Source organism: Sinohyriopsis cumingii, chromosome 14, assembly GCF_028554795.1.
Source record: "Sinohyriopsis cumingii isolate HCF-2022 chromosome 14, ASM2855479v2, whole genome shotgun sequence".
Lineage (NCBI taxonomy): Eukaryota > Metazoa > Mollusca > Bivalvia > Unionida > Unionidae > Sinohyriopsis > Sinohyriopsis cumingii.
In genome coordinates this window covers 7,112,599-7,128,174 of record NC_142974.1, presented here as the reverse complement: position 1 = coordinate 7,128,174, position 15,576 = coordinate 7,112,599, and the positions used below count along the sequence as shown (strand labels likewise).

The window sequence follows — 15,576 nt, the reverse complement described above, 5'->3', positions numbered from 1 at the left end:
TTGTCACCGTCAAAAACTACAATTTTTCGGTTGTAGATACCGTTAAATGCCCATAAACCGCTCGTGGCTACCTACGGTACCTCCATCCCTCTGCACTCGTTTATTCTCAGCAGCAAAAGCGTCCGTTTCGTCCCAGTGTGACTGCATTTCTTAAAATCGCAAACGTGTTATGACACTTTTTAATAATTTAAAATATAAAGCGATAAATCATCGGTATTAAATAAGTGGACTGTTGTTAAATATTTCATGTCGCAAAAGCAGTTCAAGGTTGGGCATGCGATAAGGAAATTGTAGGTGTGTGATACCGAATCACAGACTGAACATCTGTATTAAAAGTCAGATCAACCATGCGATATTAAATGGGTATGTAATAAAATGGGTATATAAAATGGGTATGTAATAAAATAGGTATGTAATAAAATGGGTATGTAATAAAATATTTATGTAATAAAATGGGTATGTAATAAATTATTTTACTAGTTACATAAAATTCTTTGCCACAGAAATATCACACAAAATCTTTATTAATTTGATGAGTGTGTGTGTGTGTGATTTGGATTTTTAACGTAGCTTTAAAAGAAATTCAGTCATACCGCTATGATGTCTGTATTGTGGCATTTTATAGTGATGTCTAACACTGGGGCATCATGCCGCAGACACGTAGGATGATGTCCCACCCAGTCACATTATCCTGACACCAGTCCGACCAGTCCTAACATTAACCTCTGTTAACATTAAGCGCCTAGCGAGGCATCTGTTAGTACCATTCTTATATGTCTTTGATATGACTCGGTCGTGGTTCGAACCCACGCCCTTCCACATCCTATGCGGACGCCTTAACCATTACGCCACCGGAGCGATCTAACGAGGATATAGTATTTTCCATTCTCTCATTGACAGTGTACTGAAAAGGACTAAAAAAAACTTGGTCAAGCTGACGATTTTGTATGTATGGTCTACATAAACCTGAGATAATGTTGTCCACCAGGGACTGTATTCTTTTTCTCTCATGAGAGATATCGATGTCCATTTTGGACTGATACTCTATTGGTCTCCAATTGGAGTCAACGCTGTCCAACGGAAAGTAATGCTCTTGGTCTCTGTCATGGGTCTAAATTTGAATAAGTATTGAATCTTAAAGTTAAATAAATTGAGCATTTAAAAAAATCATATTTAAGCCAGAAAAGTCTTTGTGAAGGATCACTTCGACCTATCTTCTTCCCCCCCCCCCCCTCCGCCATGTCATTGTTAATCTTGAAAGGCCAGCATCTACGACTCATTGAGATTTGACCGAGACATCGTAACTCTGTCCTGAGAAAAGCGTTAAGGTACGCAATTTTAATTTTTCACGTAATTTTCTATATTTGATTGTTTGTTTTATGCAAATGTGTTTGATATGACTAGGATCCTTATTATGTATCGTTTATTCAATTTCATGGAAATCTGTGGATGCTAGAGTTTTCATGCCATTTATTTCTTTAACTTTGCAGTTGCTAATTTACTGATAGAACTGACGATTGCATGCTATCCATGCTTTCATATGTGTAGGATTTCATAGGGTTATATGAAATAATTTCCATTGTCTGTTAGGACGATACTGATTATCGTGAGTAAACGATAATCGCATGTTTATATCTAATTTTGTAATGTTTAAATACTCTTGTAGGTTTGGAATGCTGTGAGATAGAATTCTATGATTTTTATGGAATAGTGTTCGAGCATGTGGTAGCGTAGGTAAAGAGATAAGCTAATGTTAGATACACCGCTCACGTGTTAATTTATGGTCTGTCGCTATGAAGCCAGAGTGATGATCTATCGAGTTAGGTTAGAATTTATGCAGTGTTTGGATAGCTAGTTATGCTTCTCAGTAACGTAAGTGAGGGAATTTTAAATACGTATAGGAAGTGATACTTATAGCGATTTAGGGGTAATTTTGTTATTTAAGGAAACAGCTTTCTGGGAGAGACGGGACAGTCCAAAGATGGAAGTCCGGAAAGGGATGACGTGTTCAGCGTTCAGAATAGGAAGACTAGCGAGAGAATAGGACGACATGATACACGGGTAACGAGAGAACGGTGATGCAATCAGTCGTGGACATTGCGCACTTTTCACCACTCGCTATCAATTATTATTGATTAAAGTTTGTTATTTTCCTTGCCTAAGGGGGCTCGTATTACATTATTTCTTCCCAATATTATTGCTCATTTCTATGTTGATAATCTACCTATTCACTCACACCGAGCTATAAAATCGAGGGACGTCATCCCCTAGATAACGCCAGCCAAATCCAATTAACCACCCCTCTTACTAAGAGGGCGACGTTACAGTCTCTCATGAAAAACAGTAATGTCGTTAGAGGACTAATAATTTTGGTTTCTTATGAGAGATATCCTTGTCCTTTGGAGTATACTATTGTTTTTCCCTCGTGAGAGGTAATGTTGTCCATTGGGAAGTAATATGTATGGTCTTTCATTAGAGATAAGGATGTCCATTGTGGAGTAACACTCTTTTCTCTCATGAGAGATAGCGCTGTCCATTGGGTATTAATACTCATTTTTGTCTCTCGTGAAAGGAATGATGTCCATTGTGGAGTAACACTCTTTTCTCTCATGAGACATAGCGCTGTCCATTGGGTATTAATACTCATTTTTGTCTCTCGTTAGAAGGAATGATGTTCATTGGGGAGTAATACGTTCGGTATCTCATTATAGATACTCTTTTCCATTTAGCTTTGTCTCTCATGAACTTTAATGCTGTCCATTGTGGACTACATACTCAGTATCTGATCTATGAGTATTCTTCATGAGGCAGGATCTGCGATCTTAAATGGAAACCAACTCTGCACTGTCGCTTTGTATAACTTTGTAAAATTTCCTTTTCGTAAATATATCTTTATTTAGATTTTTATTTCTAATCTCAACTCTAATAGGGTCTGGAGTTTTCCCTTTGCTTACCTTACTCTGCTAGGAAAGTCATTGTGGGTTTTTTCGGGGGGGGGGGGGGCGGGCTATAACAGAATAATTGTTTTTGCCACACTCTGCTCGTAAACTCCTTGTGCTTTTTGGAGCTAAAACTGAATAATTGCTAAGCTCTTTATATCTAATACCTGCTGTCAGTCATTGATCAATCAAAGTTGGAAATTCCAAGTCATCCCCCAATATCATGATCAGGGTTCGCCAAGAGTATTCAAATGTTAGGCGGCATGGTTCACATGCAGTTAGGCAAATACGTAGCTTTGACTTTAAGAAATGTATAGGTTCACACGCATCCGGTAACACATCAGAGTTAATATTTATGTCATCAAAATATAGAATTGTCTGAATCAAGACGCTATCTAGCTTGCACGTACGTGAGCCAAACGTTATATGAACACTGCTTAGGCTGATGAAGACTTGTACCTCAGTCAGATGTGTTCTGATGTTGCAGGCACAAGAAACTCAACAATTCCTGTGACCATGTATTTATTTATGTGTACTTACTTAGAACTTATTTCTGTGGAAATCAATTTTGTCAAGTAACTAGGTGAAATTTATGCTTACATTCTGTTTTCAGTGTACGTCCCTCCTGGCAAAAGATTGACTCGTTCTTTTAAATATAGTAAATGTTAATATTCCAACTGCTACAACTTTCCCGTCATCCATCCTATTTTTAATTCATTTTCGCAACCAATCTAAATTATTTTTAATGTTATACAGTTTTGTAAACAAAACAATATTTAATTTATGGAAATTTTCAGTACTTTCCAGCTAAGAGATTAGTCAATTTAATCTTACTCCGGCTGATAATAAGGCTTGATGCATACTGTTTGTACATCACTTCAATCCAGTTTATCCGTACGGATGACTCCGCAACAACTTCCCTTACTCTTTATTCTGGACGACCTTCAATCGATGAAGGTCCACACTCATATGCAGGGGGCCCCGAGTGGCCGTGTGGTCTAAAGCGCTCACCGTTCCGGATCACTGCCATCTTACCTCTGTCTGCGTGGGTTCGAGTCCAAGGCTCCGCTAGCGTGGGTACGTGGGAAAGCCTGCCAGTAGCTTCTCGTGGGTCGGTGGTTCTTCCCTGGGTTTTCCAGGGTTCTTCCTCCACCAGTTATACTGGCCGCCATGTATAGCCTATCTTGTGCTGAAAAATGGCGTTAAACCATAGATCAACAACAACAACACTCGTATGCATAATCGCGGCTGCAACTGAGGTTTAAGCCAATTTTTCTACGAAAATGTGTAATCATGCAAGCTTCAACAAAAACAATTAAGGCTGTGTAACTCATAACAGAGAATACGTTATTATTTTGAGACAGGATTGTCAATGATTGATCTGGTGTGAGTAATTTAGAAACTTACGCCAAGATAATAAAGAAATATATGTCCCTGGTTTTGGGATGACAATGAAAAGTATTTCACCATTAATGGAAAACATTATGGTCTTCACACTTACATTTTACTAAAATTAAGTAATAAAATGTGTTAATTGAGATTAATGATGTATTTGATGTATGATATATGGTCCTCTTTTGACCAAGATTATATGAGTGGACAAGATTGTGTTCAGTTGCAAACATTTAGGGATCATCAGTTTAGGAACGCATTTGTCTCACAATAAACAGATATATATATATATATATATATATATATATATATATATATATATATATATATATATATATATATATATATATACTATAATACAACAGCTAGCGATAAATGGAACATGCAAGTCGAATCAGAGCGTGCATAGCAGAGAATGTAGTTTTGCAACTTGTCAGAACGCATGTAAGATCAGCGGCCTTCACACTATAGGAGAAACCAACAAACCACATCAAAGGATAATATTCACAGATATGACTGAATGGCAAACAAGTTGGAAAGAATACGTTTGTGCATCCGGCCATACTTCCATGAATGGCAAACAATTTGGAAGGACGCCTAGTAGCAGAGCACTTATATGCATCAGGCCGTACTTCCATGAATGCAAACAAGTTGGACGGACGCCTAGTTGCAGAACACTTATATGCATCCGGCCATACCTCCATACTGTCAACTGGAATTCCTCCAAATCACAAATGGATTTCCGAAACCAGTACAGAAGTGGAATCTTACTGGATATGTCGCCTTAGAACACTGAAGCCATGCGTAGTAAATCAAGAAAAATCCAACAGGGCATCCAGAAGAAAATAAAATTATCATATGTTTACTGACCCATTTCTTTAAGTATATATTTCATTCATGTTCTTCATTATTAAATCACCTACAATTACTACTGTTTGTTTTAGCCAGTATAGCAAGGCACTGGAGATACGTAAAATTTGCTGCGACGATGAACATTCAAAAACGAAGTCTGAAGAATTCCCTGAACATTTGATGAACTGGGCGTAAGACAATGACCTAATAGATCAGGCTACACAAAGGGCTGAACAAATAAACCTCAATGACCTACTAAAATACAAAGAAAAGAAAAATATTAATCGGATACCATTTGTCCTGACTTACCATCCAGACAGGCCCAACGTAGGAAACGCCATCAAGAAAAAAAACTTGCCCATAGTGTAATCTTGTGACACACTAAAGATAATCCGCCTGGAAATTCCAGGAGTAGCCTACATCAGACGGAAAAACCTCCAAGGCGCCGCTAACGCCAGTCGCAAGCCAAAACCATTCTAAGAAATGTAATAAACGGTGCAAAACCAGTCAAAATATGATAGTGATTAGCACATTTTTCAGCACAGCGAGGAGCAAATGGTTGCACATACATTCAACCATAATATGCAACACTTAAAACATAATTTATCTCATCACATTAGGGGCCCCGAGTGGCCGATTAGCCTAAAGCGCTCTTCGTTACGGATCGCTGCCATCTCACCTCTGTCTGTGTGGGTTCGAAACTCAGATTCGACTAATGTGGGTATGTGAGAAAGCTTGCCAGTAGCTTCTCGTGGGTCGGTGGTTCTTTCTGGGGTTTTCCCGGGTTCTTCCTCCACCATTAATACTGGCCGCCATGTATAGCCTATCGTTTGCTGAAAAATGGCTTTAAACCCTACAACAACTACAACAACAAAAATCTCATCATATTAAGACCATCTGGCTTTCGGTATGTCGGAGAAACCTAAAAACTACAGAAAAGCATAAATCTTTCCAGATCATATTGGATAGCAAAGACACTGGACAGATGTCGGGCTGCATACGTCTTATCTTCCCCAGGCCGCATATTCAGTGACGTAGCACTAAATGTAGTTGCACCCAACCCCAACTAGAGTTTCCAAACCAGAAAAAAAAAACATTCTCCGTTCTAGAACACTGAAACCATGCGGCTTAAACCAGGTAGACTCCAACGGGACAATCACAAGTAAATGACATCATCATCTGTTCAACGACACCACTTTTCAATTAGAAAATGTATCCATGCTGCTCGTTATTCACTCATTTACCTAAAATTACTACTGTTTTTAGTTCTTCCTGGTGCTATTATTGCTATCGCCAAAACCCTGTTACAGCAACAATGAAATATCCGGGATATAATTTACAGTTACACAACCTTATGTTGTAACACAGACGGCACCTTAGCTCCTCCCTTTGTAGATGAATACCAACAAGTGTACTGCTTGATAAAGTGAAGGAATCGGGGAACTAATTCATCTCCTGTATTACATCTATGGAAACATGATGATATTAAAAATTCAACTTAAAAAATCTGAATGCTCGTGATCAAACCTTTATTTATTAGGATAGACATATCCTTGATGCAAGCTGCTCTGCAGAGAAACCCGTATGACCCGAGGAATTTTATAGATGCACATGTGTTTTCAATTCCGCACCAACACGTCAAGTGCTATTTTAAGTAATGAGGTTTCTAAACTAAAGGCTTAAAATGACTGAAATTCCATCAATAAAACATTGTATTTTTGCAGTTACAACTAGAATATATTCGCAAAAGATTCCTTTTTCTAAAATGTTGCATTTATTATTAACCATTCCTAGATAGCCAAACTTGTATATACTCCATTTAACGCTCAACCATTTATATACTGGTTCCCATTCTTTTGTATCATTAGCACCACGAGTCCTCCACCTCTGATTTACAAGCCTAGGAATAGTAGTAGAATGCATAGGCAATCGGTACGCATAGTTCAGCTTCATTGTAGGAGATTACATCAGTGAATATTAAGTTAAACTTTAAGTTCATGCATATCAACAGGAGCATTGGCGCATTTCAGGCAACAGTTAAGTATCTGAGCATCATTTTAGAAAATATGAAGAAAAATTGTCTACAAAATCTATCCATTCAACCTAGGTGTTACTCTGGACAGTACTTTCACATTGTACCAGCATGTCATGAACATATGCAAGGCTGCATATCTTGAGCTGAGACGCATCAGCTCGATTCGTAAATATCTTTCAGTTGATGCCACTAAATCACGTATGTGTTCAACAGTACTTTCAAGACTGGATTATTGTAACTCGGTTATGTCTGGTTCATCTCAATATCTGCTCCAGAAACTTCAAAAAGTTCAAAACACAGCTGCTCGGATCATACTTAGAGCACCACGATCAGAGCACACCTCCCCGCTGCTCTGTACCCTACACTGGCTATCCATTCGATCCAGAATCGAACACAAAATTTGTTCTCTGTGCTACGTTTCACTGTCGGACTCTAGTCCAACATACCTATCCGACCTCACCCATGTGTACACACCAGCAAGATACCTACGCTCCTCTTCTGACAATCGTATACTCATTATTCCAATTATGAAAACAAAGTCATATGGACAAAGTTATTTTGCATACCAGGGCCCAGCAGCGTGGAATGAATTGCCCACTGAACTTAGACACAAAGACACATTAATCACATTCAAGAGTGCTCTCAAAACTCACTTATTTCGACCTCAAGAACAAACTTAAAGACCTAATAATGTTTCCTACCTTAAATATTCTCAGCATGTTTTTTAATGTTTTCTAATTTCATGGTGTTTGTTTTTGTAATCATATCATTATATGTTTTTTTTGTCTTATAGGTGTTGTCTAATGTTGTAAAGCGCTTAGAACTTCTAAAGATTAGGCGCCATACAAAGTCCTCATTATTATTATTATTATTATTATCATCATTATTATTTACCTTTTTTCTATTTCATTTATATCTCATCAATATTACGGTTAATAATACTGTATAAGCCTTGTCATCTTTTGCAACAGCAAACATATAAAAGGTTGATGTGGCCATCTATATGTGCATGTATTACTTCAGAACAGGAGATTTAAATGACATAAAGTTTCTAACATTCCTCCAGAACACATATAATTGAAAAGTAAAGTAAGGTAGGCGTAAGCAAATTAAAATGCTAAATATGATGTTCTGAAACATTCCCTAATAAAATTGGTGGAAAACAAAATCGTGACCGGTCGTTATCATGAAGTACGGTGGTAGAGACCCTAGTGATCATATATAAAGCATAAAGTTGCAAACACAACTCGGAAACATCAAACTGATGACCATAATTGCTATATAAATGTTAAACTGTCTAAACGTGTATTACTGTATTAACCAGTATGCAGAACACCTCATCTTGTATAGTCAATTCTCAGCACACTACCGCCCCGCCCCCCCCCCCCATGGCAGCAGTTGTATATCTGAATATCCCATTTAAAATCAATCAACATTAATTACTTTATTAACAAGTATGCAGAACACCTCATCTTGCATAGTCAAATCTCAGCACACTACACCCACCCCACCCCCACCCCCTTCATGGCAGTAGTTGCATATCTGAACATCCCATTTAAAATCAATCTGCCGTCTAGAGTTTTCTTGCTATCCTCAAATGCAACTAAAATTTCTCATTTAAAAATAAGGTTAATTGTACATGTTTATGAGGAATCGCTTTAAAGCTTTTGTTTTCTGTAGGACAAACGGTACTAATTCAGCTTACAAACTAAACCTATGGAAACATCATGATATTAAAAGTTATATAACTTTAAATTTCTGAGTGCTCATCATCAAACCTATATTTATTAGTAACGATGTGTCCTTGATGCAGACTTCTCTCTTTAGAAACCCAGACGAGTCGTGGTATATTGGGGATGTACACGTGTTTGTTTGAAGCATGTTTTCAGTTATCACGCCAAAGAGTCAACGGGTGAGGGGGGGGGGGGGGCGGCGGGCGCTCTGCAGATATGAACATCAGAAAGAGTGATAGATCAAGGCGATTTTTTTTTTGCATTTGCAACATGCACAGTGGAGAGTGTTGGCATACCTCTGTACCGTTTTCATGTACTCGGGCTGAAATTTATTTGAAGATTCTACTTGTGGAAACTATATGATCACACAGTTAACCAATATGGCTGATTCCAGGTGGTCCAAAAATCAGCCCGAATTAGTCTGAAGTACACTATCCTTAACAGTTATTAAGATCAAGAAAACGAATGTTACCAGACTTGACAATACCAGTTTATGAAAGTGCAATGAATGAATTACAAACTGCAAAAAATAACAGACATTATCGGCTCTTGTTTTACAATTTACTTCTGAAGTCCTGGAAGTGAAAATGACCAGCCTGACCTTGCAGTTTTTATGTGCACATCTGAGCTGAGGTCAAACTGTATATTCTATGGCCCTAATTACACCGATCAGTCATACACCAACATAAAGGACATTAAACGTTCTTGTAAAAATACTTAAAGTAAATAAGGTATTTTTTAAATCAATATTCACCAAAATCAGTGGGGAAAACATGGGTAAAATCGTTTTCTTTAACCACCGAACCCCCATCCAAAATACAAAACTGTCGTGTGCCACCAAAGTGCTAATTTCAGTAATGAGTTCTCCATGCTCAAGTCTGTAAAATGACTGGAATTCTATCAATAAAACATTGTATTTTTGAAGTAGCAGGTAGGATGAACTCTAATAAGTTTCTTTTTACTTAAGTTTTGATTTAATTATAACAAATTCTGGCCAGCCGAACCCACACAATGCTGTTTTGTATAGTCACCGATTTCTAGTCTTGTTCCCATTCTGCCTTATTATTGCTGCAGTCATGGAGCCAACTACACGACTCAAAACATTTTAAACCTTTGATTACACTATACGTAGACACGTGAACTTGTGGAATTTCAACGTTGTTCGTGTTTATTATTGTCTTGGCTCTGTTTTGTGTCTGACTTTGACAGACTCTTTGAACGTTGAAAGTGCTTAGGCTAGTTAAAAATTAGTTTGGCACTGTTCGTTCTACGTTTGTTCAATTTATCTTAACCAATCCCTGAAACACGGGGTCCCTTGCTAGATCCAGTGTACTTGAAAGTGTGTATGATAATGTGTGTGAATGTATGTATGTGTGTGTGTGTGTGTATATATATATATATATATATATATATATATATATATATATATATATATATAAGTGTACGTAACAGGATATACCCATTTGTCTTGTTTTCAACACCCGACGGAAAATACATTTTCTGACGATGCATTTTAAACGTCAATTTCGACTGCTTGCACGTGCATTATATTAAAAACCTCTCATGAAACAGAAACAAATGGTTTTTGGCTTTTTAATATTGACATTCATTTCATTTGTTCTTCTTAATCTCTTCCATCAATTATTTTCTTGTCGCATCAAACCGTCAGACCGTTAATATGATGTTTATAAATCGAGAAACAAAGTTTTAGCGGCGACATCAGGCAGAATGGTGGCAGTTAGACTAAAGGAGGAATTTGTCATTATGCGACCATAAAAACAATGTATAAACGGTTGGCAATACTACGTTTGAGGGGTTGATTGAAAATTCAGATAATGAATAATGTACGTACACTCATGCTAATAAACGGGTGTAAAAGTGATGTTAGCATGCATCAGTTACTTTGGCCATGTTTTCTCCGACACAGTCCAATGATTTTGGGGTTTTGAATTTAACTTGAAAGCGATTTTCGGTATACTTATTTGTCCGTAGCAAATTCTAAGCTGTATGGAACTAGCTTTAATGTTTTATCTGGACCTATTGTAAAGCATTCTGTTAGTGTAAACCAGTTTCGTTCTCATTTTTATTGGTTTCAACGACATTGTTAACACGTTATTGGTTAGTTCATGCTGAGGAAATGGGATCACGTTTAGTTATTTTCGATTTCGTTTTTTGTCGGTATCAAGGGCATTTTTAGCAAGTTATTGGTAAGGTCATGATTAGGAAATGGGATCATGTTTAGTTATTTTCGATTTCGTTTTTGTCGGTATCAAAGGCATTTTTAGCATCTTATTGGTAGGCCATGCTCAGGAAAAGGGATCATGTTTAGTTATTTTCGATTTCGTTTTTGTCGGTATCAAAGGCATTTATGCAACTTATTGGTCAGGCCATGTTGAGGAAATGGGATCATGTTTAGTTATTTTCGATTTCGTTTTTGTCGGTATCAAAGGCATTTATGCAACTTATTGGTCAGGCCATGTTGAGGAAATGGGATCATGTTTAATTATTTTCGATTTCGTTTTTGTCGGTATCAAAGGCATTTATGCAACTTATTGGTCAGGCCATGTTGAGGAAATGGGATCATGTTTTGGCAGTTTCAGATTAGTTTTTGTCGGTATCAGCGGCACATATAGTCTATGTCATGCCGAAGTGATGGGACCATGTTTAGTCAGATTGCTATTATTTTCTGTCATGCCGAAGTGATGGGACCATGTTTAGTCAGATTGCTATTATTTTCTGTCATGCCGAAGTGATGGGACCATGTTTAGTCAGATTGCTATTATTTTCTGTCATGCCGAAGTGATGGGACCATGATTAGTCAGATTGCTATTATTTTCTGTCATGCCGAAGTGATGGGACCATGTTTAGTCAGATTCCTGTTATTTTCTACAGAGTTATCAGGTGCAAATATCGGTGAGAAAATGCTGTTCCGTAAGGATTATAACAGTAATCTTTTTTTTCGGAGCTGTTTAATCAGCAACGAGTTGTGACCGGAGTGGCAATTAAACTTCATTTGTATATTATGCATGTGCTTAGCTTAGTATTTGCATTTAAAATGAGAATATATTTTCAGTATTAGCTTTGACTAAAATCTCAAGTCATAAATTACAGATATTTTCATCTCCATGCTCTCTGGAATAGCCAATGTGTTTTGCATACCACAAAAGTTTAGACCAGCTGACTACTATGTAGTCTTTCTGTGACTTGCCATTCTCCAGTGGCTGGAGATTTGTTACCATCATCATTTTATTATTATTAGTAGTAGTATACAGTGGTAAAACGGGTTTCCTTTGCTATAAAATATTTTTCAAATCTTTATTGAAAGCTCATAACTGAGTCAAATTAGTCAACTAGGATACTGTGCATAATGTGGTAGAAGAAATGGAGGTTGACGATCCTAACCTAAAAGCGTGTAATCTTGCGAACGAAACGCATAGAAATAAAATAAAGAACTGGAAACCTCATAAATACGAACACATTCTTATTACGAATATAGATTGCTATGTATTTGATATGTTAGCTTGACTTGAGAGGTTAAACATAGAAAATGGCGCAATATCTGTGCACTTAATTTGCTGGTGAAGTAATATGTATGCACTTGATTTTGCGATGACGTAATATTTATGTATTTGATTTCCTGGTTATAGTGAAAGAAAATCACAAATAGCAGCAAACGTCATTGGCTTAGCTACAGAGGTAGGCAAACTTTCCAGTGCAAGTGCCGCATACACAAATTTACACCTTGTCGCGGGCCGCATAGTTCATTAAGTAAAATAATTTTAGGTTTTTCTAAAAAAAAAAAAACATCATAATTAATTTTCAGTTTTTAATATGTTGTTAATATTTGAAAACTTAAACTTCAAAAGAAGCACATTTATTTGATAAACAGAGTAACATAAACAGAGTCAGTGTGAATGATGACTTGTTCCTAGGCCGCATGAAAACCCTTGGTGGGCCGCATGAAAGCCCTTGGCGGGCCGCATGCGACCCGCGGGCCGTAGTTTGCCCACCCCTGACTTAGCACCTACCTCAAGGGCAATACTCACTTGAAAAATGTTGAATATGAGATTAATATTTTTTTCCCCATTTGTGCTATATATTGTTTTACTGTACGAAATAATTGCAAAACTAATAAAAGAGGCTATTGAAAGTTTGTGTTCTGTTGCTACAATAGGAAGTCAGTTCAGTAAAAGACTTTTCCCACAGCAACCTGAAACTTGATATATTAGTTGATTATGTGTGTGTGTGTGTGTGTGTGTGTGTGTGTGTGTGGATGCGATTCAAATTGCCTGCAGCTAGATAAACTGGAGATTGCTCTGACGAGCCTTGACATCCAATAAGGAGAGACTACGAATATCTCTCCTAAAAAAAATAATGTGTGATTCCAATACTAAACCACGTGATTTTAAACAAAACACTCCTTTGAAACTGGAAAGAAAGACTATGAAGACACACACGTGTGTGTAATAAATGAGAATCTGCTTTGGCCATCGGTTATAGCAAGGAAGTTTTTCATCTTTTTTACGACTTTGTTAGAACGTTGATGTGATATTCAGAAATAACGTTCGGGCGGCAGCACAGCAGCTAGAAAGAGAACAAATGGATCAAAATCTACGTAAGGTGATGTGGTTTAATTTCTCGTTTGTTGTGCCCGTCGGTTATTCCCTTTCCTCACTCACTTCTCCGTGGTCTTTCTTTTATACATGGTGAACGTTTGACATACTGCTTGAGAAAACATTATCAAGGCCTTTCTTTTAGTGCTTCGTTTTCTACACAAATTTGTTTTATTTTTCCAGAAATATTACATTCGTATTTAAATGACGGTTCGAGTTAAAAGTGGAATCATCATGAAAATGAAGATACAAATCGAATAAATCAAAGACTGGTTTAGTAAATTATCTAGTTTATGCGTTATGGAATGATCTCGTGACCGGTTCGTTGACCTCGTTTTCATCTAGAGGGATGCCATTTGTTCGTAAAAGGTGATTAATCAAATATTTGGGACCGGTAACAGCACAAAGTATCCAAGCTCTCTCAGCTTTTAAAACGTACTTTAAATAAAATGCATGTATACTTTTGGCTCCATAACAATACATATGCAAAAGGAAAATGCTAGTATTTGATTCTACAGTTGTTGCCTAGCAACCCGTTAATTTACAATTAGGACGAATTCTAGCAAAAGAATAGTGACGCAAACGAACGGGTGCGAATTCGATTCCTACCCTCTCATCGGCCCAGGTCGCTCCTGTGATGTGTCCTTGGGCACGACACTTTTCTCCAAATAGCCATGGCACTAGAGAACCTATTTATGCACATGTGCTATAAAAAAAAACAAAAAAACAAACCAAAGTCGGAAGAAAGGAATGACTTTGGATTTATGTGCAACACATGTAAAAGAGAAAGTTGTCCTTAAGGTCTATACTGTCAGTATATTTCCTATCAATACTTAATTTGCAATTTATATAATCTAACATGGCAGCAAAATCGGCACCCAGCTGCATATTTTTCAAATTGTGCATTGAATTCTAAATATATATCTATATTATCTCTAATCTAATCTCGGTTCTTATACCATCAAAACAGTTCCTTTGCTTCTGCTTACTCTACGAAGTGAAATAAAACCTTTCGTTTACTAGAAGAATAGTATGTTACTCTGTTATTTTATTTTGATTTTATTCACTTGCTTACTGTTTGGGGCGAACCATACATTTCTGATTACTCGAAGAAATTGATTTTCTCAAATGTTTCTATGTAATATTTTTCTGCTATTATCTGCCTGTGTTTATTGACGTTTTATTGTATAACCCATATGTAATGACAAATGGAATATTCTCATAATGGTTTCTCGTACGATCCGAATTAATTATTGAATTATTATATCAAATTAATCAACCAGAGCTTACGTAAGTGCGCAAATATGGCAGATGTGGGGTGGTAACATACTGTTAGACGCAAGTGGTTTGATACCGAGCAAATCAAACATCTGTACGAACGTGGTTTCAGGCCCACGTTTTTCCATATCTGCAAGGGCCTTAAAACCTCAGTCGAGGTCAACTAAAGCGATATTAAATGCGCAAATGCTACAATGAATTTTCGTTAATCACATAGTGGTTCCACATCACGAAAATCTAATTTCACATGTGCAGTTTTGTTCTCTTGTTTCACGTCATTAGGCGCTAGGCATTAAAAGGTTAGTATTAGGATTGGTCTGCCTGGTGTCAGGATAATGTGACTGGGTGGGGCATGATGCTACATGTTTGCGGCATGATGCCCGGTGCTAGACATCACTATAAACTGACACACTGTAGACATCGTAACGATATGACTGAAAATTGTTAGAGCTGCGTTACAAATCCAAATCACGCACACACACACACACAAACACGCTTGTTTCACATTTGTATGACTTATTAGTAACCTTGTTCGAGCCGAATATCGGTACTTAACGCCACGCAAGACAGACACGCCCTAATCACATAATGCAAAGGATTATTTTCATTTTAAATTACTAAACACGTATGCCTGTTCTATGCAGAGACTTTGCTATGCTAAGAAATTAGATAGTGTTCATTTTACGAAACTAATTCATATTGTCCTAACGTCGCATGAATAAAGTACGTTATGA

At 37.2% G+C, this 15,576-nt stretch overlaps 1 protein-coding gene across 1 annotated transcript in view; it reads right to left on the bottom strand.

Moving 5' to 3' along the window:
- LOC149783152 (uncharacterized) overlaps nucleotides 1–15,576 on the bottom strand; it is a 197,264-nt gene that overhangs the window by 90,469 nt on the left and 91,219 nt on the right. The gene's annotated exons all lie outside the window — the stretch shown is intronic.